Here is a 22123-nt window from a genome sequence, read left to right as displayed (position 1 = left end):
ACGGATTTTGTGTCGTTCTTCGTACAAACGTGACTTCTCTATGCTCACATATAATTCCTGATATGTTTTGGCTGTTCTTTCAAAAGTACGTGTTAGTCTAAATAATTAAAACACGCAATGTGTAAGCTTCATAAGGCAGACTCCTTATGCTTTGAGAAGTTCTTATTCCTGGTAAAAGTACCTAGGGTATATTGTTCCTTGAAGTTGTTGGGATGCACGTACAGCATCCCAGCCAGGCAAAAAGGCTCAGGTTAAGGAAAACCTATCAGAGTGCAACATCCTCAACACCTAGACCATCACGTCTCCCCTTGTGCCACCTGACTTGCTAGACGCCACTCGTCGCTCTCCTGCCCGCCACCTGGTACAGCTGTACCCCCCCTTTGTGCCCCTACATATCCTACTCCCTGCTGTATATCTGTTCTGTGGTTACCCCTGAAAAGCGCCCTGTTATGTATCTGTATTGTTGTATCCCTCTGTAAAGCACTCCATTGCTTCTCAAAGCCAGGTCTGTGCTCAATAAATATAATAATAATAATAATAATAATAATAATAATAATAATAATAATAATAATAATAATAGTGGGGGCAGAGTGAAGGTGGTTCCGCGGGCGGAGCACACATTATTTTAGTTAGGTCTGATACATATTAGCTACTCACATATAGCAACACAGAAAGAGCAGCAAATGTACTAATGTTGTGGTTTCAGAAGTCAAAGATAGGACAGCATTATAGGCCCAGTGTTTAGTTGATGTGTTGTAGTGACATAGGATAGCATGATGTGCGGGAAGGATGAAAATAAGCAAAAGAGGGCATCAACAAGGTAGTGTGGTAGAAGCAAGGTTGGTGTGTTAACTTGGCAGAAGTGGGGCCATTTTGGATGTTGAGGCCTAGTAATGATGAACAGAAGAGAACACAGACAGGCCTTAGTGTGTAACTGCGGTTCTGGTACTTTAGCTCCAAAAAAAAATCCCCTGTTCCATTCTGTGAGAAACCTGAAGGTGTCTCCCTGACTAATCCCCGGGAATCTGTCATCCAGGTGGCCAGGACTATTGGATCCAGTTCCTGGGGGTCGACCAGTGAGGGAGGATCACCTGGATGGGGGGTCCTTGGGGAGTGGAAGTGGGACACCGATGGGTGAGACATGGTATCCCCCTCCTTGTAACACCTTTTCCCCATCATACTACATAGGATACTCTGAAACTCTACTCCCCCCTCCCCTTTCTGACACAAACACTTTCACACACCATGAAAGACAACAGACTAACACCAAAGCCGTTTACCTGACATGTCCCAATACAAGAGTCAGGGAAAGTCAGGTAATTGACCAGAATCACACACACCTGACGGCTCTTTCCTCTCCCCACAGGAACAAAAGGTGGAGCATGGGAGCACACTACAAGCAAGGCAAACCGCACAACGAGACAGCTATACCAGTACAGCAATTCAAGAGGAGGAAAAAGGCGGGGAGAACCGAAGGGGTGACAAGGAGAGAAGGGACCTTCCCCTTTCCAACCCAGACCTGCAAAGCCTCTGTGAAAGGAATTGTAAGACTGCGAACAATAGCCAGCGTCTGTTGCACCAGATGTCAACATTACATGGAGCTCTCCTACGCTGATAACCAAGACAGGGAAAGACGCCTGCTACCGTGGGACCGTCCTTGACTCCAGAGACAAGAAAAGCTAAGCAGTTCATCACAGCCGGTGAGTCGAGGGGAGAACCAATAAGAAACCGAACTGTGTTTAACGAAAGTTACAAATGGCAAATTGAGGGAAGTTCAAAGAATTGTTAGCTCTGCAGGGAAAAACCAGCTGCATAGGGTTCCGGCATCTGGTAGGTGCTCATTCAAGAGACTCTGGTTAATTCCTCTACTGTTCAAACTACCGAAACCAGAAGGCCGTAGAAGAGCCTCAAGAAAAGGTCAAAGTGGTCATACAGGGGTCTGGCAAAACCCCCTCTACAGTCAAAAGTCTTTGACCTGCAAGTAATTGGAAAGCCAAGGGAGAAAGTGGAAGCAACTGTGTGGTTGGCAAGAGTGAACCCGACGGAGGGATGCCGACAGGAAGGGGTGAAGCATTATGTCCCAATGAACATTGTGTTGACAAGAGTGAACCCGACAGAGGGATGTCCACAGTTAACTGTTCAAAAACACATTAAGACACCCAACAACACGTGAATGCCATAGTGAGCCCCATGGAGGGTGCAAGCATTTGAGAGGGGTCTGAACCTGGAAGAGGGGAATACAGGGGTGAAAAGCCATCACCCAATGACACTTGAATGCCGTAGTGAACCCGATGGTGGGAGGCAAACATTTGAGAATGGTATAAGCCCGGAAGAGGGGGATCCAGGGGTGAAAAGCCATCAACCAACGACACGTGAATGCCGTAGTGAACCCGATGGAGGGAGGTAAACATTTGAGAATGGTATGAGCCCGGAAGAGGGGGATCCAGGGGTGAAAAGCCATCAACCAATGACACGTGAATATAGCAGAGTAAATCTCCTTGAATACACGCCATAGTGAACCCAACAGAGGGAGGATGATATTGGAGCGAGGTCTGAGCCCGGAAGAGGAGGTTCCAGGGGTGAAAAGTCATCACCCAATGTACATATGGCAAGGAACTTTTTGTTTGTTATTTTGAACACATCAGGTCCTTAGAGGCCAGAGACTTTTTGTAGAAAATAGACTTAACCACCGAAGGTCCTAATACCTAAGAAATGAACTGTAGTCTCATGCTCAGAAAGCTCAAGGGTGTGCTGTGCTCAAGAGACTCGCCTTGTCCCATGCTCAAAACGTGGACATGGGAGACCCCCGGCTATCACATCCTGACTTATCATTTGTGAACACTTCTTTCCTTCTTGTGATCCCTATCCCACACTTTTTTGTATATAGGATTGGCAGTAGGTTTTTTTTAGTATAGGCCCTTTTATTTGACAAGGTGCCACTAGGATTGCCTTATTATTATTCGATGGTCGTAGCTTGCTCCTATCTTGGATTTAGGTTTAGATTAGGCGTTTGAACTGTGATCACTTTTATCTGTCTTTACTGTTGCCACCATGAGTTCCTTACAATTCCCCAGGAGAGAAGAAGCCGAGGTCAGGGGCAACCATGGTGCGCAGATAAGAACCAATTGTATCCTGCTGCAGCACCTAAACGTGATGGGAACGGAATGTTACTTGTTAGAAGAGCATGAAGGGATCCGCCCTTTGAAGGACACATTCAGCAGAATAAGGCATGAGGCTCTGCAATGACAAAGAGCCAGGCAAAGATCTAGAACTCTACTGCCCTCAGCCGGGGTGGTCACCCTATAGGAATTACACATTAACACACAATTTAAGCAACAAAAATCTTTGTAATTCAGACTCGGGAGCGGTGCCCTGGTCACGTCATCCCTGGGCACCTGGAGTTGGGAGGAGATGGGGGAGCCATGTCTGGAAAGTCTTGTGATCCAAGGACTGGAGCAGAGGTGATGCCAATAAAAGTACTACATGGACAGGGGTGCAGCTTGTGTGTGCCATGGCATCTGGGTTAATGAGGAAGCCTATTGACTTATCAAAAGCAGGGTTGGTCTTGCCAAGTTACTTTGAGCGCATCTGGAACAGGAGGGTGCACATCATGTGATGGTCCCACATTTACAAACTTATTGATAAGAACCCACCCATCATATACCTGTATTCGACAGTGACGATGTAGGGGACCACATGTCTAGGGGAATCGGGGTAGTGTAGATGTGGCCAATTGGTTAAAGGACTATGGGGGGGAATAAGCATGTTCTATAGGTGGTAGCCAGTGAGGGTGGTGGGATTATGCTGTACTCATTATTATGCATAGTATTGTTAATTTGAGGTTTCTCCGCTATAAAAGGTGCCAGGCCACAGCATTACAAATGAATTCTTACATTACATGGAAACAAAGACAAACAGTGCCACTTGTTAGATTGTTCACTGTGTAGAAGTCAACAAACACAACTCTGAAGAATGAGCAACCTCTTGGAAACAGTAGTGTTATATTAAACGTATACACCTGCCAATAACAAGCCCCAATGTTCTAAAACACTCCAATACAAATAAAGCAAACGCTATGATTTAAATTAAGGCGTGAGATGATTTATAAGGTGTGTTATGAGAAAATAAATTAACATTTTCAAACCAATGCTAGAAACATTTTGGTAGGTGAATCAAAGGCAGGTTTAAAACGTTTTAGATTTGCTATTGACGTTTCATTTCAAAGAAACTCATTTTTGTATTTTTTTCCACAGTGAAGAGATGTTCACTTGCCGGAACAGAGACTTTGGACTATAGGGTTCAAGGGTATAATGAGTCAAACTAACAGACCACTGGGTCGTACAATAATATCCAAGTAATGACAAAGGCAGCACACAAACACAGACACATGCCACCTTTAGCCATCATGTACCTGGTAAGACCCCAGATATTCCTCTTATATGGAAGGTATTGCCATCACCCGCCTAGATATTCCCACCAAATGCCAGGGATTGCTGTGGAGTGTGCAAGCACTCTCACCTATTGTCAAGTATTTCCATCCACTTCCACATTGCTCACATCACTTGCCAGATATGTTAATCACATGCCTAGATACTTCCCTATTTGCCAACGCCCGGCCTCATACAGTGCGTGTCATCAATGTTCCCTCTAATTGTTTTTCTGTGTGTGTGAGAAAAGAGATTTTGCATGTGAATTTGTATCCTTGTGTGCCAAATCAACAATTGCGGTGAACAAGCTACCCATGCTTCTAAAGGGTTTTTGGGGCAGTGACACCCATGAGGGCATTGACAGAAACTCCCACACCAAGCGAAGCAAGGGAGTCATTCACATCCCATGTAAAAACAACCCACTTTGGAGCACATTTTTTGCAAGAATTAAAAAAAAAGCCAGAGGATTTACAGGCAGGTCTAAATATATAACATTTCAGAAACAGCCGCCTAACCTGCTGAGCTGTCTTTCCTGAGCATTCTGCATTCGGATCACCACCTTCCCTCTCCTTCTTTTGTCAAACAGCTGCCTGGTCACCCCTCTCCTTCCCCTTCCATCCAGAAATGAAGGCTCAGGTGGTCCATTGATGTGGCAGCCTTCCTACTTTGAAGTGAGCAGCACATGCTAATTTTGCAAGATGCATGCGAACACTTCACTGCGCCTCAGCCCAGCAGGATAAAAGGCACAAACCCTGTCGCCCAGTGATTTAAATCCTAATACATCAGAACATCCATGGGGCAAAATAGCACACCTGCCCCCGTCTTTCAAAGAGTACGTTGTAAACTTGACCAGCTGCTCCGATGTACTTGCTATGGGGCACCCATGAAAGAGTTCTTTTTACACATTATCAGCAATAGAGAGATAAGGGCTGCCCAGAAACAAAGTGCAGTGTCGAACTCCCAGGCTACACAGAGCAACAGGGGTTCAAATTCGGAATCCGCGCTGCTTAGAAAGCGAACCCAGGTAAGGTATTAGGCACGCTATAAAAGAAACAATTAAATAAATAAATGAATGAATAAATAAATAAATAAATAAATAAATAAATACAGGGCTCTGGATGAGGTATGAGGAAGGGTAAAGAAGCCAGACTCAGCTCTATTGCACAAAGAGCATCTGGATCCCTGCTGAGAACTTAGCCCATACAGACTGGCCTCGGCTGCAGAAGTTGCATTCTCTGAGCTAAAAGCAACAAACCCCACGCCACCTCTTCCCAGTAAGGGGAGTTGGGGTTCCAGCTTCCATCCTAGGCAAAAAGCTGATCTCCTATCAATATATTCTGTAATATCGCTCCATTACTTTGGAGGGAGTGCGAAAAGGTGTAAGGTAGACTGGCTGATCAGATTAGGCTTGTGTGCTTGTGTGCGCCATTCACACTCCCAGAGTAGTCTCTATGATATATGCACGCTCACACCCTTTGCACAATAATCTCTGCATAGCAGCACTGGCCTGCGCAATCACTCTTCCGCGATTGAATGACAGCAAGGCGCACGTGTGGTAAGCACAGTGCAAGCAGGGTGTCATCCGCAATCGCTACCGCGGGTGGCAGCTCCTTCCACGTTGGAGGCTGCAGCCCGGCAGGTAGGGCATTGCAGTCCCTTCTTTCTGTTTGGTCTCGGGCCATTGGCCAATCGTAGCACTGCCGGAAGTTATCTGCCCCTCATTCCCGGCAGTCGCTGCGTTTCAACCCTTAGCTGGCGCTCTCTCCAGCAGCTCTGGTTTATGCGCTCTGTTTTCTTTTGGCTCTCCCAGCTGTGCCCTCTGCTCGCCTCGGCGTGCGGCGGTTTCTCTGCCGGCTCGTTCCTCTTTCTTTGGAATGAGCTTCCACTCTCCTCCCTGTCTGCTGGTTCGTCTGGCGGCGGCGCTCCCTGCTCCAGTTTCTACCTCGCCAATCTCTCGGCACTTTCTCGCTTCCTCTTCCTTGTCTCGGTCGCTGCTTCGGCGGCGGGCATTTTTCTCCTCTTCTCCTCGTTTTTCACTCGCGGTTCTCCAGTTTTTCCCTTTCTTCTTTCTGTCTTGTTTCTTCTTTGGAAGCGCTCTCTTTCTACCGCGCCTGTGTTTCCTAGGGCCGGTTGCTCCGTGGCTTCCTTCTCGCCTCGGCTGGCGGATCCCTTTCTCCTAGGGATCCTCCTCTCTCCTGCACCTTACTCCTGTTCATCAGAGTTTTGTCGTTTTGGACTTACTTCCTGTGGTCAACCCTGTGGATCTCGTCTCTTCTTCCAGTCCACCAGCCACATTGGATCTTCGCCTCCTTCTTTGCCAGAAGTCTCCTAAGGGTTTTTTTTTCCCACGTGTGTTTTTTTTTACTTTTTTTCCGGCCTGTTCCCGGAAGAGGGGCCCCAGGACGGCTGTCCAGTCAGCAGTCACTGTGGCTTCTCACCGAGACAGGCAAGTGCTACCTAAAAAAGAAAGGGACTACCTAAACCGGGGGAATCTACATCACTCTGAAGACTCAGGTGAGGAGAGTGTGGAGGGACGGGAAGACGAAGGGGTTTGACAGCTTAAGCATTCACAGATTGAAACGCCAAGAAAGACCACAATGTCAGCCGAAGAACAAGTCCAGGAGCTATGGAAGGCTTTCCAAGCCATGTCACTGGAATTACAGGGGGTCAAGACTGAGAATGCCCTTCTGAAACAGATGGTAGCGGTCAGGGAACCCTCACATCCCCCAGAACTACCCCCTATGGCTCTTTCTTCTGGAAAATTTGATGGCTCACCTAAGAAGTTAAAGGAATTCCTGGAGGCCTGTACCGTTTACTTCACCTTCAGACCTCACATTTTCTCAACGGACCAAGCCAGAGTGGGGTTTCTTATCTCTAATATGACAGGGAATGCGTTGGCCTGGGCTTCTCCGCTAGTGACAAATGGTAATGCCATCCTACAGGACTTCTCTGGGTTCCAGAACCTACTCAAACAGACCTTTGAGCGACCCGAACTATCTTTTACTGCGGGTGAGGACTTGCTGGATGTAAGACAGGGTGCTCTAGATGTACTGTCATACATCTCCTCCTTTAAGACTCTGGCAGCAGGGGCGGGATGGCCCGAACAAGCACAGTATGCTGTATTCAGGAGAGGGTTGAGAGATGAGATCAAGGATGAGCTAGCCAGATCTCCACGCTCTCCCACGTTTCCAGATCTACTCGCTGCTGCTCTCCACATCGAGTACCGTCTCCAAGAGAGAAGGGCAGAACGCCGGAAACAAAGAGGATTGGGTAATCCCGTAGACTCTCCTTCACACTTTCACTCTGGACGCTTCTCTTCTACTCAGGGTGAAGAACCGATGCAAATCGGAGCCACAAGGGCACCTCTGTCATCTGCTGAGAGGCAGTGAAGAAGAGAAAAAGGTTTGTGCGCCTATTGTGGTTCCGACCAACATGTTCTAAAGGACTGCTCTGAGGTACCGGAAAGGAAGGCGGGAAACAATTACCCTCGGCGTCAATAGGGACTGGTAGCCGGGGGTACTCAGATCTTCTTCAGCGTCCCTACGTGACACTTTCAGTGTCGGCTTCAGAATCCCAAGAGGATTCCAGACTGATGGTACTATCCGTAACCTTGAACCTCAAAGGTGTACTGGTGGAAACATTAGCCTTACTGGATTGCGGCAGGGAACTTTGTGGACACTCTGTGGGCTGACAAGATGGTTCTTACTCGGATAGTCCGGAATGTGGGTCAGAAAGTGGAAGGAGTTGACGGTACACCTTTGTCGTCCAGACCCATCCCTCATACTACCGAACAACTCTCCTTGGTCATCAACCAACACACAGAGGTCCTGCAATTTGACATTATTAGAGCCGCGCATTTCCCCATAATCCTAGGCATTCCTTGGCTTCGTAGGCATAATCCGCATATCAAATGGACGGAAAATCGACTGAGTTTTTGTTCCACATACTGTTCGGTCAACTGTCTTCCTCCCGATACCAGGGAAGATCAACAGTCGGTTAGGGTTCTCTCCAAGGATCATGTGGGTATTCACGCTCTTCCTAATTTTTGTGCCGAATTCTCCGGGGTCTTCCAAGAGAATCTTCACGCTCGGCTACCTCCTCATCGGCCAGAAGACTGCTCAATCGATCTCGAACCTAATGCACTGGTTCCATTTGGGCGCATGTTCTCTCTTTCTCAGGCCGAAAAGAAGGTATTAAGGGGCTATCTGGATACCAACTTGGAGAATGGTCTTATTCGACCTTCGAAGTCACCCGCTGGCGCCTCCCTGTTCTTCATCAAGAAGAAAGACACAACTGATCTCAGACCCTGTATTGATTAGCGGGGCCTCAATAAGGTTACGATTCGTGATCGGTATCCTATGCCACTCATAACCGACATCATCGAGGCGGTACAAGGGGCTCGAATCTTCACCAAATTGGATCTCAGGAACGCATATCATCTGCTTGGCATCACCGAGGGGGACGAATGGAAGACGGCTTTTCGCACCCCACATGGTCTTTTTAAGTATATAGTGATGCCGTTCGGTTTGGTGAACGCACCGGCTGCATTCCAGAGATTCATGGATAGGTTGTTCTCGGATCTGCTGTCGGTCTTGGTCATAATATACCTCAACGACATCCTGATTTTCTCCCCTAACATGAAGGAGCATATCTAACACTTCACTCAAGTTCTTTCTCGTCTTCAGGAGAATCAGCTGCTAGTCAAGGCCGAGAAGTGCACGTTTGCAGTATCCTCGGTTCACTATCTCGGATTCATTCTTTCTGAAGAAGGGGTTGCCATGGACCAAACCAAGGTGGATGCTATTCTTGATTGGCCAGCCCCTACTTCGGTTCGGGAAGTCCAAAGATTCTTGGGATTAGCAAATTACTACCGTAGATTCATCTCAAACTTTTCGGAGGTAGTTTACCCGACTACGCGCCTACCCAAGAAGGAGGCGGTTCAGTTTTTCTGGTCGGACGAGGCCGAGAAGAGTTTCGGTTATCTCAAGAGTTTGTTCTGTACTGCTCCCATCCTTCAGCATCCTGATAAATCACGGCCATTTATTCTGGAGACCGACGCATCAGCAGTCGCAGTAGGAGCGGTGCTTCTCCAGACCATCCAAGGTGTGGAACATCCCGTGGCATACATGTCAAAAACTCTTTCTCCCAGCCAACTCAATTATTCTGTACTGGAGAAAGAACTACTGTCCATGAAGCTCGCCTGTGAAGAGTGGCGCCATCTTCTACTAGGAGCCAGACATCCGTTTCTGATTAGGACAGACCATAAGAACCTCAAGGTACTACAAGAGTTGGAGTGTTCAAATTCCAGACAGGCCAGGTGGGCCCATCTTTTTGCACAGTTTGAATTCCAAGTCTCGTATATCCCGGGATCACAGAATAGTCTGGCGGATGCCTTGTCACGCAAAGACTCCACCAAAGAACACATGGCAATCAAGAAGGAGTCCATGTTCAACCGCAACCAAATCCTGGCTTTCGTTGGTTCTTTCCTTCAAGAGTTGAAGACTGCCCTAATTCACGAAAGGCCCCAACTACCCCTACGTCCTACCTCTTCCTTTCAAAATCAGAGAGGACAGGCTTTTCTACAAACAGAAATTGTACATTCCTGAAGGTCCTCTTCGCTCTAGAATCCTGAAGTGGAGTCATGACTCTCGCTCGGCCGGCCATAGAGGGGCCGAGAATACCCTTGAGCTCCTCTCTAGAACGTTTCTTTGGCCAAACGCTAGAAAGGAGACCTACGAGTATGTCAAGGCTTGTCCAATTTGTGCCAGAGCCAAATATCGCCTGGGGAAACCTTTGGGTCTGCTTACTCAGGTCGAACTTCCTGTTCGTCCATGGGGTCTGATATCCACTGATTTCATTGTTGATCTGCCGGTCTCTGAATCCTGTACCTGCATTATGGTTACGGTAGACGCTTTTTCTAAGCTGGCGCATTTCTCTCCCCTTCCAGGTCTGCCCACTGCTGCAAAGATGGCAGAGGTTTTCTCTCGGGACATATTCAAGTTACATGGTCTCCCCGATAAGATAATATCGGATCGGGGAAGTCAGTATATCTCGAAGTTTTGGACTGCCTTGTGCAACCAGTTGGTCATCGAAAGAGCTCTGTCTTTGGGGTTTCACCCAGAGACCAATGGTCAGACGGAACGCCTGAATGCGACCCTGGAACAATACCTAAGGTGTTATATAACTCAACATCAAGACAACTGGGTCTCTCTGCTTCCCACTGCGGAGTTCTCGTACATCAATACCAGGCATTCCGCCACAGGACTCTCTCCTTTCTTCTGCACTTATGGGGTTCACCCTCGTGCTGTGTTTCCAGAGGTTCCCAGTTATACCAACTCCCTGACAGTGGAGGAGGTATTAGGGAATATCAAGGAGGCCCAGACTTCAGCTATTCGGAGTCTAGAGGTCAGCAGACAACGGACAAAATCCTGTGCCGATCAACATCGAAAAGAATGTCCAGCATGGAAGCCAGGTGATCAGGTGTGGTTGTCCACCCGGTTTCTGCCCAGATGGACACGGCCTTCTAAACTGTCTCCTTGTTTTCTGGGACCTTTCACTAGTCTCTCTAAAGTTAATCCAGTCACCTATCGCCTCCGGCTTCCTTCCTCTCTTCGCCGCATTCACCCTGTCTTTCAATCCTCTCTTCTCAAACCTTACTGTCCCGACCTTCACCATAGATCTATTCCCAGATCTACCCTGGCACGTTCCCCGGAGCCAGATGAGTATGAGGTATCCCATGTCTGTGATTCCAGGTATTATCGCGGGCTTCTCGAGTACCTTCTGTCCTGGAAGGGTTACCCTGAGTCGGAGGACTCATGGGAACCGGCTTCTCAGGTTCATGCACCAAGGTTGCTGACTACTTTTCACCGCCGTTACCCAGGGAAGCCCGGTGCGGTTAGGTGGGGAGGAGGTCATACTGTCATCCGCAATCGCTTCCGCGGGTGGCGGCTCCTTCCACGTTGGAGGCTGCAACCCGGCAGGTAGGGCATTGCAGTCCCTTCTTTGTGTTTGGTCTCGGGCCATTGGCCAATCGTAGCACTGCCGGAAGTTATCTGCCCCTCATTCCCGGCAGTCGCTGCATTTCAACCCTTAGCTGGCGCTCTCTCCAGCGGCTCTGGTTTATGCGCTCTGTTTTCTTTTGGCTCTCCCAGCTGTGCCCTCTGCTCGCCTCGGCGTGCAGCGGTTTCTCTGCCGGCTCGTTCCTCTTTCTTTGGAACGAGCTTCCACTCTCCTCCCTGTCTGCCGGTTCGTCTGGCGGCGGCGCTCCCTGCTCCAGTTTCTACCTCGCCAATCTCTCGGCACTTTCTCGCTTCCTCCTCCTTGTCTCGGTCGCTGCTTTGGCGGCGGGTGTTTTTCTCCTCTTTGCCGCACTTTTTCACTCGCGGTTCTCCAGTTTTTCCCTTTCTTCTTTCTGTCTTGTTTCTTCTTTGGAAGCGCTCTCTTTCTACCGTGCCTGTGTTTCCTAGGGCCGGTTGCTCCGTGGCTTCCTTCTCGCCTCGGCTGACGGATCCCTTTCTCCTAGGGATCCTCCTCTCTCCTGCACCTTACTCCCGTTCATCGGAGTTTTGTCGTTTTGGACTTACTTCCTGTGGTCAACCCTGTGGATCTCGTCTCTTCTTCCAGTCCACCAGCCACATTGGATCTTCACCTCCTTCTTTGCCAGAAGTCTCCTAAGGGTTTTTTTCCCACGTGTGGGTTTTTTCCCTTTTTTTCCGGCCTGTTCCCGGAAGAGGGGCCCCAGGACGGCTGTCCAGTCAGCAGTCACTGTGGCTTCTCACCGAGACAGGCAAGTGCTACCTAAAAAGGAAAGCGACTACCTAAGCTGGCGGAATCTACATCACTCTGAAGACTCGGGTGAGGAGAGTGTGGAGGGATGGGAAGACGAAGGGGTTCGACAGCTTAAGTATTCACACAGGGGCGCAGTTTAGTGAAAAGGTTTATCTTCAAATGTGTTTTTTTTCAGTAGCATTGTGTGCTATTTGCTTATTCTGACTTTGGGGAGAAAGATGACTAAAGCTCAATTGAACGGAACTGTTATCATCTGTATTGGGGGTATTCGTGTTTACTGGAGTAGTAGCAATACAATATGACTTTTTTTATTGCTCTCATCCATCAAGCGTGTATTTCAGCAGCTGAGTTAAATGGCTTAAGTAATCAGACCTGAACTTTAAAACTTCTAGAAAAAGCAATCCCCATGGAGCATGTAGCATTCTTTCCTGTTAGTACAGAGTGAGTGTGTGCCATGCAAGCTGGCAGCAGATGATGTGCAGGAAGAAATCCACAAAGTGCCTAAATTAAGCTTCCAGGCCATTAAGACAGACGAGGAATATTTAAACGGAGAGATTGGATTATCCTGATAGAATAGCATGCAACGTGTTGTGCAAGTAGCTGCACAACGCACGCCCATAACACAAGCTCACACATCCCACCGTTCCCGATTCCATTCAGTAGATGCTAATCCAGTCCTGCTTTTTTCTCTGTATTCTGGGACTTGTAGATCCGGATTTATAATGGGACAATGCAGGGCTACAAATCCGAGAATGCAAAAGAAAAACCAGTCCAGGGCTAACATCTCCCGACTGAAAAGGGAAATGCTGGCATATAGATAGGAAGAGCAGCACGCTGCACTGTTGCCCTCTAACTCCAGGCAGACATGAGGGGACAATGTAGCCGAGTCCAGGCCCTCAAAAGCCACGCTCTAAAGGTGGGCGGCTCGGACTATACTGACATCACATCTATAATGTGTCCAATTCTTGACTGAACAGTGCAGCACGGACACAGCCCTGCGTTTCAAGGAATTCAGCCCGATCGAGAAAATAATGTATCGGACGTTACGTGCGAGCAGAAAATACAGCGCTGCTCGCCGATTTGTGTCCAGCAGCCGTTGAATCTCCCTCGTCCGTGGTTCACTCGACATTCGAGATACCCTGTGTTTCAACTTGACCCAGGCAATTATCTGCCGCTGCAAATCAAGGAAGCACAATCTGGTCAAGTGCTCCATGCCATTGCATGCAAGACCTGAACGTTCCTTGATGACGACAGCGGATGCGCTGGTATAATCTACGCCCATCTAAATAAAGCGCAGCGATGGAATCACTCGGATGCCATAAAATTATTGATGAGCTAAATCACTCACCGAAGAATATCACTCCCTACACCCTGTGCAATTAGAAAGAAGGTTTTAACGTTTGATGCACAGGGCCCTGTGCACGAAGCCGAATGTGCCTGCTACCAATTGTAAATAGCGTCCTGAAGACGGGTCTTGAAGACACACGGATATCAAGAACAATTCCATTCCGGTGTCGTCCTCTACACCCAGAAACACCAATTAGTGTTGACGCTCCTGTCGGGGGGAAATTCTCCCGGGGTCGGCTGGGCCGTCCGCGGACCTCCGGGCAGGGAGGCCCCAACTCCTCCCGTATATCCCAAAAGAGATAGAGTATGAGACACACGCAAGAAGCAAGGTGAATCTGCTGTTTATTAAACAAAACGGCAGGGATGGGTCAAGGATCGTACCCGTCCGTCCTGACACTCTCTCAACATCGTGGGGCTCGCAGGCCCTTTTTACCTTAGTATGACGCGCTACTTGCGTCACCTGAGAAAGTTAGAAAAAACCTATCGCCACTCTGGATTGGTTCCCCGAGTGGTAGGGTTAGTATAGCATACATATAGAGAACGTTGTTATTGGTTAAGGGTCAGTCAGGTGGTATACTTGGGTTGTCCCTTTAGTTTGATACATAAAAATTGTTACATGAAGACCCCTGAAGATTGGTCAATGTTAATGGCGTCAGTGATAAGAGCCCCATGTTCTGATTGGTTCACCCGCAAGCCCCCCAGTCTGGGACCATCGCTGTTCCCTGCTCGCGGTGCACCTGTCACTTGCAACAATGTTTCACTATGGGTATGTGCAGACAATGTGAGGATTTATTCATAAGCAGGAAGGCCGACTACTCCCACCGCCGCAGATGTCCATTGAGTCGCTTAATTGTATCTGCCTGTGTCTTGAGACGGGGGATCCAGGCGCCTTCTTCCTTCTGGGCTTGGCACCCTATCAAGTTCGGCTTGGTCACGTGAGGTGGGGACCGTGGTTGAGGCAGAATTCTGCACAATTAATATTGCATTTCTCACTGTGTGCCTGGCTTATCTTGCAGGTGCGACCTTGGCGTCGGCTTGCGGAATGAGAGTTTGCAACGTTGTGCCCTTGACTGTCTGCTTTTGCTGGGCTCATTCTGCAGGGTCAGCAACCGAACTCTTGCTCATTCAATGTTCATGGAGGCTTTCGCTTGCGGCCTACTTGGGCCTGGTGCATAGGTGGGACCGTTTAATACACAGGTTCTTTAGGTTATGGTATCATATCGCTTCATCCCCGGTATCGTGTCTTCGTTATATTTCTCATTATGGTACATTGGTTTAGAAGAAGCGTGAGCAAGCCTTTTTAGATGAGTTCATTATGCGTCTTGCGTTTCTGCATTTTGAAAAGCCTATGTGGAAAATAATAAAGATGCACGTCCGTGGGTGTGTCCGTCGCCTACGTCATAGCACTGAGTATGTTCTTCGTGTGGATTGGTGTGGGAGTGTCCGGTGTGTATGTTTGCACGAGTGTGCTGACCGTTGGCTAGGTCGTCATGACATCTCTAACGATGTGTTGATTTGGTGCTGGATGGTTTAGTCGAGTCCATCCATGCCGCAGGTGTCGGCATGTGCAGGGCAGGCTGGTGGGCAGGCGGGTGGGCACGCGAGTGGGCACATCCGTATGTTCTTGTACCAGGGTATTTGGTCGTCTGGGAGATGGGCAAACTCCTCTCGTGGCGGGTGTCTGGGCCGTGATCCTCTAGGCCAGGGTTGAGAGGGGATTGGTGGGAGCCTTTTGTTCACTTTTCCCACTTCAGTCCCCCCTCTGGTCGACTTGTCGACCACAAACATATCCTTTTCCTTATCTCCTCTCACTCTCCATATTTTAGTTACTCCTCCCAGATGTCCATAGTGATTAACATGGTCTTCAAATGACCAGTACATATATACACAGGTTCCTCCAGGTGTGCAGTATACCCATTTCCCTATGTAGCTCCTTGGGTTTCTTGGGTTTTCGAGCTTCACAGATGGTGGGTCCAGGTGGTTAGTGATGATCTGGTTGCGCAACCTCTCTCTCTCTTTTATTATTGTGCCTGTGTGTTGGCCGTCATCTGCTGGCATCAAGGGGTGCATACCGACCATTTCGATCATCTCGTCTGTGGTGCGTGCCTTCCGGGACTTCCAAAATCTTATTATGATAAGTGCAGCACCAGCCAAAATAATGCATCCAACTATGATCTTCAGTCCATCTGACAGCCAAGATGGCATCCATGACCATAGCGTCGAAAACCAGCTCTCATCCTTTTTTACACCTTTACTTTCATCCATCATTTTGGAGTGCATCTGGGCCAATTGTGATACTGCTTCTGTCAGTGTACCATTGTCAGCATCGTTAGCAGGAATGAATGTGCAGCATGATTGTCCTATCTTTGCGCAAACTCCTCCTTCCATTGCTGTGAGGAGGTCCAGTACATATCTGTTCTGTAGTGCTACCATCCTCACTGCTCGCAGTTCCTCTTTTATTGTGTTGAATCCATTTACTGTAGCGTTGATTGTCATCATTAGTTCCCATCTAGTTATCTGGAGCCATTTTGCGTTTGCGTAAGCCTGTAGTCCCGGATGTATTATTGAGGAGAAGAACATTGCTGCTCTGCTGAATAGTCTGTGTTCTGGCGGAATTGAAGTGAGTGCTGTTTCCGACCTTCCCCAGAGGTAATTTCCTGTCAGAGGTTCTCCTTGTCTTTTCTTTCTATTCAGGACAGTGCTGTTGCCGTTGTTTCGGTGCTCTGGCCCCTTCTGAAGCTGTGCAGATCTCTTCTTCCTCTTGTTTCCTTCATCCATTTTGGGGAAGTTCGCCACATTCACATGTTTCTGGGGCACCACTAGTGATGGTACATTAACGTGTACTATAGTGCATACACCGTTCCACAGAGGGGGCAGTGTGTGGTATGCCTTGTCTCCACAGGCCCAGTAATGGTCCATTACTACTGCTGTTCCTGCTCCCCCCTCAGGTAGCTCTGTCACGCTTGCACAGTTGGTGTTGTATCCTACGTCCACTTCTCCTTTGTGTTGGTAGCATACCTTAGGTGCAGTCATCGGCAGTATTGTTATTGGGTCTTCATCCTTCTCTATCCACGTTAGCATGGGTACATACTTGACCCAAGTCATCCAACATCTGTTGTTGTGCTCAGCAATAGTTGTAGTATCTTCTCTCATTACCATGTTGCTGCCAACCACTCCTGTGTCCCATTTGTCACCCAGGTACACCTTCCCTGTTATTATTATCAGTGGTCTTTCCCAACATCCTTGTTTACCAGGAACTTCAGTGGCGTACCAATCACATGGTAGGTACTGTAGTGTAACTTTCTTTGTTTCTCCTTTTTCAGGGCCACTTGTTATGTATCTGAATGCTTCAGCATGTAAACTGGCCTTGTGGTAACTCAAATAACTCTTAAGGAAGTTATTTTCGTAGGGGTATGTGTCTCGTGATTTCCATACCAGGTGCACCGTGTTCCCTTGAAATCTCCCTTTCGTTTGGAACAGTGCCAGGTATATTATACATCGTGCTGTTTTTTCATCTATTTCCTTGGCAACGAAAGTTCTGGAAGCACTCATGGCGTATGGGATCAATTAGCAGACGTAGCAGCTGTCTTCTGTTGTTTGTTTACCTATTTGAGTCATGTGTTGGTACCACCTGTTGTTTGAGACGTGTGCTGAATTTTGTATGTAGTTGTCAATATCTTTGTTGTCTGAGTATGTGCTGCGTTTAACTCTATTTCCCTTGTGCGGAATTTTGCTAGTACCACCTGACGTAACACCTGTTGCAGCTGGGGGTGGGGGTATATTAGGTTTGGGTACAGCAAAAATATTTATAGCATAACTGTTCAGCCATACAGAGGCAGCCACAAACCCGGTGATCATCAAAATCCCTATCATCTTTATTACAGAGGCTAGTCTCACCGGCATTTTGCTCTTACCTTGCTGCGGTCCGGCAGCTAATTCTTGCGACGTTAAAGTTGCCCGCCTGAAAATTCTCAATATGCTTGTTATTAGTGTTAGTTGTTGTTTTCAAGCTCTCCCTATCAAGTAGTCGTTCAGTGCCCAGGCGAAGAGCTGTTCCCACGCCAATCTAAGCGATCTATCTCTTAGGACAGGCAAGTATGGGTGGAGGTGGGGCATTGATTGTTCTATGGCCAAGAGAAGTGCTGTGTAGTATACACGTACCCTCCTCCTTTTCAGGTACTTTGGCCTTTTTATATAATAGACAAATTGGTGCGATAATTCTTCAGGGTAGTTATTGTCTGAGGATATCATCTACTCCTGGGCAGTGAACTTTGTTAGTTATCTGTTTTCTTAGCAGTACAATAATACACCGTACCTGCATGTGCGAGAGAAAAAAAAGAGAGAACATTCAAGTGTTTACATGTGTATGTGCAAAACAATGTCCTTCAGTTGGGTTATTATTGCAGTGGGTAGGGGGTCAATGGGCAGAGGGTTTGGGGCTCAACTGGTAGAGGTTCCTTTACTCTTTGATCGTGTGACCATGGGGTGGGCGGTATGGTAATTACCCCTCTTTATTTCAGTAGTTGTCTCTGGGGAATCAGGGGGGTGGCAGGGTGTGGGGACACTTTGGCCGTTAGTTGCGGTAGAAGTCCCTTCCTCCGTTGGCGACGCTGTTGCTGCTCTTCCAATGGCCCTGTCGGTGACGCTAGGGCTGGTCTGGAGTTTGCAGATCTTTACGTCGTGTAGGTGATTCCAAGCACGTTTGTCCTGTAGCTTTACTGCTCTCGTTGATACTTCCTCTACCAGGTGAGGGCCAGTGAAGCGTGGGCTGTTCCACTTTCTATTGAAATTGCGGAGTAGTACGTGGTCACCTTTGGCAATTTTGCACAGTTTTCCCTTTTCCAGTTCTTCATCCGCCTCTTCTTGTTGATCACTCTTAGACCCGCCTCGCGTGCGCTCGAGCTGTTGAGACACAAACACTACACTAGTAATCAAAGAAGACACATATTGGTACATTTCATCACCAAGGACACTTGCAGTACTCTCATGGTCGGTGAAAGCTCTTGATGTTGGCATCAGAGGAAGGCGCATTTGGCGTCCGGTCACCACCTCGTGAGGAGTGAGGTGGTGGTCGGAGCCTGGTCTATTCCTTAGCTCAAATAGGGCTAGCTGAAGGCAATACAGCCAACTCTTCTTTGTTGTTTGCTGTATTTTTGGAATTGCCTCTTTTAATAGGCCATTCAGGCGTTCGCATACACCGTTGGCCTGCGGGTGATATGCACATGCAAATTTATGCTTGATGTTCAGTAAGGATGTGATATGCTGGAACATTTCATTGGCGAAATGCGGCCCATTGTCTGACCGCAGTATTTCGCACACTCCCCACCTGGGGAAGACGTCCCTCACTAGGAATTTAGCTGCTCGGAATGCATCTGGGTGTGAGCAGGGCCCTGCCTCAATCCACCTGGAGAATGGGCACACAACTACAATCATATACTACAACTACAATCATATACCTATTTCCTTGACATACGTTGATCATATCAACATAGTCAATATGGATGTGTCGGAAGGGTCCCTCTGGCCGGGGTATAGTACCTTTTATCACCTTCAGCGTGTGACCGGCCGTGGACTGCTGACATGTGAGACAATTGCTGATAAAATTTGACACATGGGAATTTAACTCGGGGCAGAACCAATCTTCCCTAATTCGTGCTGCGATTACTTCCTTGCCTGTGTGGGCTGGGTGGTGTAGTTGGCTCAGGGCGGTGTTCAATAGTGCCAGTGGCATTACCATCTTTCCAGTGCTACCCTGGCGCCATAGTGCGTCAGTTGGCGACATTGTACATCCTCTTTTTACCCATATTTCTTTTTCTGCCATTGGTGCAGCCGCTTGTAGCTCCATTATCTGTGTGGCTGGGAGATGGGTGTACCCTTCTTTTATTAACATCTCCTTAGCTATTCCCCTCCCTCTCCCTCTCTCTGACTCTGGGGGGTTCCATATCTCGCCAAAATATGCAGCATACTTCGCGTGTGCGTCTGCTGCCGCATTCCCTTTTGAAATATGGTCTTCTCCATTAGTGTGTGTGGTGCATTTGACCAAGGCTAATTCTTGGGGGTCATTTATTACTTCAATTAGTTCAGAGGGCATGTTGCACTGGGGTGCCGTCAGCTCTCCTAAACCCTCTTCTCCTCCATTTGGACAACCCTGAGTGGACAGTAGATGTGACATATGCACTGTCGGAATATATGGTTACTCGCTTGTCAAAGCTTTCCTTCAATGCCAAGATCAGTGCGACCAATTCCGCTGCTTGTGCAGAGTAATGCTGTGGTAATTGTACGTATTTCATCGCCACACACACCGGTACCTCTGTCATTTTTACCACTGCTGCCCCAGTTCTCCTAATCCCGTCACTTTGGTCAATTGTTGATGACCCATCAATGAACAAGAGATCACCTCCGTCTAGTGCATTCTCTTCAACCCTTCTAGTGCATGAATACATTTCAGTAGTCTTTGTACAATCGTGTGCATAGTCCCCTTCCTCAATTGCTTCTGCTATAAACCTTGCAGGGTTGACCGTGCTGCATCTAACAATTGATAGTTCAGCTCTAGATAATATAATCTCATAACCTGACGCCCTCTGCGTTGTTAGTGTGGACTTAGGCTTGTTCAATATTGCAAATAGTGCATGTTCCACAAATAGTGTGGTTGGGCACCCCATGGTGATTGCTGATGCTTTCTCTACTGCAAAGGCAGCTGCGGCGAGACCTTGTTCGCAAGGGAAATGACCTAGCATCACAGGATCTAAGTGGCCACTGTAAAACGCTACTGGTTTGTAGCCCATGCTTGTTTTTTGAGCCAACACTGCTTTCATTACTGTTGAGTCACAATGTGAAAATATAAAAAATTGTCGTTCATAATCTGGGGTGGCCAGTACCGGAGCGGTTGATATTGCATCTTTCAGTTCATCAAAAGCCTCTTTCATTTCCATTGTCCACCCCAACCTTTTCTCCCCTTTGTTAGCTTCTTTTAACCCCTCAAGTAGGGGTCCTATGTATGAGCTGTAATCAAATACCCATGCTCTGCAGTAGTTGCACAGGCCCAGGAACTGCTGTAATTCTCTCACTGTTTGTGGCAATGGCGTTTTTAAAATTGCCTGTGCTCTTTGTGGTGCAATCTTTCTTCCATATTGGGATATGAGCTGTCCAATGTAAAGTACTTGTTCCTGACAGTATTGTAACTTTTCCTTGTCTACCTTGTAACCTTTTTCAACCAATATTGTCAGCATCTTTAATGAGTCCTCTCTGCATCTTTTTTCGTTTGTGCTGCAAATGATTATGTCGTCAACATACTGTAACACTGTGCTTTCTACTTCAATGTTACCCAAATCCATCTGTATTACTCTGTTGAATATTGAGGGTGACTCGCAGTACCCTTGTGGCAATCTGGTGTGTTTCCACTTTGTGTTTCTGTAAGTGAAGCTTGTCAGATCTTGTGAGTCTGGGTGCAGTGGTATTGAGAAAAAGGCATTTATAAGGTCGATCACTGTAAACCGTGATGCCTCTGCTGGAATGCCGCACAATATTGTGGCCGGGTTTGCTGCTATGGGGTATTCTGCTTCCACTATGTTGTTCAAAGGCCTGAGGTCCTGTATGAAGCGCCAAGATCCACCTTTAGCCTTGTGCACTGGGTATACAGCTGTGTTGCATGGAGATTCTGATGGGACCAATATGCCATTATTTATAAGGGCCGTTATTGTTTCACATATGCCCTCATCTGCCTCTTTTGATAGTGGGTACTGTTTCACTCTGGGGAGTATTGCACCCTTTTTCAATTTTATTCTTACCCCCCCTATGCTTTTTATGCACCCCACGTCATAGGGGCTAGTAGTCCATAATGATGTGGGTACTTTTGCCATATCCTCCTCAAAAAAGGGAACTGGGGTGGACGTGGGTGCCTCAAGTGCCATTGCAATTTTCTGTGCCCCTTGTTTGTACGTCACCCTTAGCCATATTTCCACACTCATCATAAATACCATTTCACCTTCTTCCTTTTCTCCTGAGAAGAGCTCCTCATCTGACACCTGGGTGAGTCTACATCGCTCTGCTAGTGCTATCACTGCCCTCCATGCTCTTACTTCTCTGTCTTGGGCATGCACTGCAATGTAATCAGCGGTTGCTATAATGCTCTCTATGTCCACTGAAATCACCTTTCCTTCTGGTTCGTTGGCTGGTGTTTCTGGTCTAAACAAGTAGGCTGCTGGCCTCCTCCAGATCTTTCCCTCTATCCCTGGCATCCATGCAAATGCCATGTCCGTCCTGTACTGGAACAGTTCACCATCTACTGGCTCTGCCCTAATCACTGTTTGTCCACAGTATGCCTGCATAATCTGTCGTGCAGTGAGCATGTTAATTCCTGGAGTGGAGCAAATTATGCCGTCCTCCGTAAAGGAGATCGTCATATTCAACCTGCTCATTATGTCTCTCCCCATTATATTTACTGGTGAGGCCCTAGAATATAAAAGTGGGACTGACATGTCATAATCCCCTATTGATAAGGGAATGTTATCAGTAAAGGGAACCAACCCCCTAGCCCCAGAGAATCCTTGGGTGTTCATGGC

This window comes from Ambystoma mexicanum, chromosome 5q (assembly GCF_040938575.1).
Source record: "Ambystoma mexicanum isolate Mex_15411 chromosome 5q, UKY_AmexF1_1, whole genome shotgun sequence".
Taxonomy (NCBI): Eukaryota; Metazoa; Chordata; class Amphibia; order Caudata; family Ambystomatidae; genus Ambystoma; species Ambystoma mexicanum.
The sequence above is the reverse complement of the archived record's forward strand: the minus strand, read 5'-3'. Positions refer to the sequence as shown.